Source organism: Mastomys coucha, unplaced genomic scaffold (assembly GCF_008632895.1).
Source record: "Mastomys coucha isolate ucsf_1 unplaced genomic scaffold, UCSF_Mcou_1 pScaffold22, whole genome shotgun sequence".
NCBI lineage: Eukaryota > Metazoa > Chordata > Mammalia > Rodentia > Muridae > Mastomys > Mastomys coucha.
Genome location: NW_022196905.1, coordinates 125,329,247 through 125,332,958, shown reverse-complemented (window position 1 = coordinate 125,332,958; position 3,712 = coordinate 125,329,247). Strand labels below are relative to the sequence as shown.

Sequence of the window (3,712 nt, the reverse complement as noted above, 5' to 3'; positions counted from 1 at the left end):
CCCCCCCCCCCGAAACCATTGATCTTAACTAAGGTTACAAGGAACGTAAGTGAAGGGTTATTAGTGGGAGTAGAGCAGCTTACCAATGGCGAAACAACAGAAGAAAAGGGTATGTCTTTGGGAAAATGCTACTAAACATTAAGTGTCTGGTAGAGAATGCCAACTTGCCTTTGAGGCATGCATTACAAACACACGTGTGAAGTTGAGGTGCTGGTTGATCTTAGTGGTAAAGGGGGCTAAACATTCCCAGACTGAAGTTGTTTTCTGTTCCTTTAGTCTGTTTACTCTCTCTCCTTCGCTGCATCAACTGTGCAACTGTGCACATGGTATGCCTGCAGATGATGGGTCAGAAGCTCACTTTATTTGTGTTCTCTCTCCCTCTCTGCTCATCCCAGAACATTTTGCCCACATGTATATATGTGCTTCATGTGCATGCTTGGTGCTACTCCAGAGAGGGGTCAGATCTCCTAGAACTGGAATTAGAGATGGTTCTGAGTCACCATATGGGTGCTTGGGACCAATCCTAGGTCCTGTGCAAGAGTAACAAGTACTCTTAACCACTAAGCTACCCTACCCCTTGAAATTTATTCATCTTTTATTCATAGTAAGAATTAAATTATTTTCTATAAATACTCAAGTCAACACAGGCTGTGTTATACATGAAGGTCAATATTCCAAAGTAATTTGACAGCACTTTACCTTTAAAAGATCTAAACAAGAGGCGTGGCTCAGTAGTAGAGTACCTCCCTAGACTCCCTCAGTGAGGGGCTGGGAGTGTGGCTCAGTGGTAGAGCCCCTGCCTAGAATCCCCCAGGGAGGGGCTGGGGGCGTGGCTCAGTGGTAGAGCCCCTGCCTAGAATCCCCCAGTGAGGGGCTGGGGGAGTAGTTCAGACATATACCACTTGTCTGGCATACACAAGTCTCTAGGTTCAATCACAATCACATCAAAAGAATAGGAAATAGTATTTAAAGCCCTTATTTTGCTTAAATGCTAATTTTTAAAGTGAAATATTATTCTCCAGTGGCCATCCATACTTAGCTGAGCTATTGTGCTGTGTGGTTTGGTGTCTGCCCCCTTCCCACCTCCCATGCCCATTCTTAAGCTAAAGCACCAGTTTGAGATCAGAGTTTCCTGGATTGAACACATTGCTTTTTCAAAGTTGTGTTGCCATAAAAAGCAGAAACAAGGAGAGAAATTAAAAAGGCATTGGGGGTCAGATGCTATGTCTTTGAAATCACCCTCACGTGCGCAGAACTGCAGCTTAAATGCCAGGGTCTATGTACACAGGGCTTTTATAATGGCTGAAGCAAGTGGTGGCGAATTTTAGACTCCTTTCCTTGGTCCTCAGTAATCCTTCAGACCCCGGTCTGGCCCCACTAGGTTGAGACAAATCTCCAGTGCGTCCCCAAGCAGACTGGTAGGTCATTTAATAAATTAGACTATTTCCCTCACTTGCAATTATCCAATCACACCACAAACTACATCTGGGCAAGAACGTGTCTCTCGCTGTTGAAATAAGCCTTTCCAGGCCATCTCCCTGATTGAATATGTAGATTGCTGTTCATTAGCGGAGTTCTTCATATGTATGCAAATCAGGCTGTTAACAACTGCAGCTTAATTGTTAGTTGTACAGCAGCTGATTGCTTTTCTTCCTTTCTCTGGCTCTCTAGTCTTCTTTCCACACTTCTCCTTGTAGGCAAGCTCCGTGCCTCAACTTGAGCTTCTCTCCCGGCTCCCCAACGAGTTAACTTCTAATGTGAGGAATCCTTACAGATTGTAGCTTCTTAAAGAAAATAAGGACTAGTCCATGGCTCAGTGGATAAAGGCACTAACCACCGACCCTGAGTTCCATCCCTAGAACCCACAAGGTACAAGGGAGAGACTCTTACAAGTTGCCTTCTGACCTTCACCTTTGTGACTTGTAACATCTGTGTGTACATGCAATCACACCACACACACACACACACAAGTAAATAAGTTTCAAAAGCCACTAGAGGCTGAGAAAGCAGTTTAGGAAGTAAAGCCACATGACACTAAGCCTGGGGAATTGAGCTTTGCCCGATGAGCCAACATGGTGGAAGGAGAGAACTGACTCCTGCAGGTTGCCCTCTGACTTCCACATGTGCCCACACACAGATAGACAGACATTGACCCACACATAGACAGACAAATAAATACATTATATATAATAAATATACATTTCTAATTCTTTAAAAAGAAAATAACTCCTATAGCTGAGCACAGTGGTGCATACCTTCAGGCTCAGTACTTGTAAGGCTGAAGCAAGCAGATCTTTGGGTTCAAGGCCAGCCTGGTCTACACTGCAAACAAGTTTCTGGCCAGCCAGGGTTACATAGCAAGAGCCCTTATCTCAAAAGAAACCAACCACAAACAAACACGAAAACCTACAATTTTTAAAAATCTCACAAGGCATTAGTAACTGTTCTCTTTGTAGTACACTGTGTTTTTTGTTACTGTTGATTCAGAAGACAAATGTCTAGCCATGCTGTTAATATTATTAGTGATATTTAAGTATGGAGATGGGGTTTGGAAGAACAGCAGTTAGGAAATCTTATGTCATCCCTAATTTAGGTTCTCTCGTCCCATTTTTGTCCATCACTAATAAGTGATTGCTAAGTACAGTTTCTCATTATTGCCTACCACTTAGGATAGCCGGGTATCTTAGTGTCCGAACAACCCAGCCAGCCTTCCTGAAAGATGCAACTCACGTAGACATTATAATGATCGTGGACTTAAGTGTTTCTTTCAGTGTTCGGTGATAAAGCACAGAATAATAAAAGAAATGAGAATAATAAAAGAAAACCATTAGTGGTGTAGGTCAACAGGGAAGAGGGGTTGAGGGCAAAAGTTGCCCATGTAGCTTCTTAGATCCTAAAGTGGGGATCACCTGCATCTTACTTTTTTTTTTAAAGATTTATTTATTTATTTTATGTATATGAGTATACTGTTGCTGTCTTCAGACACACCAGAAGAGGGCATCAGATCCCACTACAGATAGTTGTGAGCCACCATGTGGTTGCTGGGAATTGAACTCAGGACCTCTGGAAGAGCAGTCTGTGCTCTTAACTGCTGACCCATCTCTCCAGCCCTGCTTCTTCTTATCGAGCACCTTGCCTAAGCTGCTGAGTTCCTGGCACACCCCTTGGTAGGGTGAGACAATACGATTAATCGTCTAAATTCTAGCTCTTTTTATAAGATTAATTTTTTTTCTTTAAATCGTGTGTCTTTGTGTGTGCATGTAAATGAAGTGCCCAAGGAGCCTTAAGGCACCTGATCACCGCCCCCCCCCCCCCCCCCCCGGAGTTCTAGGCAGTTGTGAGCCTTGTGATGTGGGGATTGAACCCAGCTCACCTCCAAGAACAGCAAGCACCCTTAACTGCTGAGCCACCACTCCAGCCCCAAACTAGAGCCTCAGGCCCTATCTAGTACCTTCACTAATGAGCTAAACTCACACACAAGCCCTACGGCCGGCCAGCTCAGACACTCCATCTCACTAACCCATAAGGATAAGGAGTTCCTTTGTTATGTGGGCTGCTCTTGGTCTTCCATCCCAGCTCTTTCTCCCTCCCCACCATCCTCTCCCAGTCCAGTGGTGTACTTACTAGTCCCAGCTCTGTGGAGACAGAGAAGAAAGGATCCCGTGTCTATAGGCTTAGTTAGCCAGGGCTCTCCATGTTCAGAGAGACCCTG

At 44.4% G+C, this 3,712-nt stretch overlaps 1 protein-coding gene across 6 annotated transcripts in view; it reads left to right on the top strand.

Moving 5' to 3' along the window:
• The window catches only part of Auts2 (activator of transcription and developmental regulator AUTS2), a 1,106,086-nt gene that overhangs the window by 1,079,045 nt on the left and 23,329 nt on the right, over positions 1-3,712 (top strand). The gene's annotated exons all lie outside the window — the stretch shown is intronic.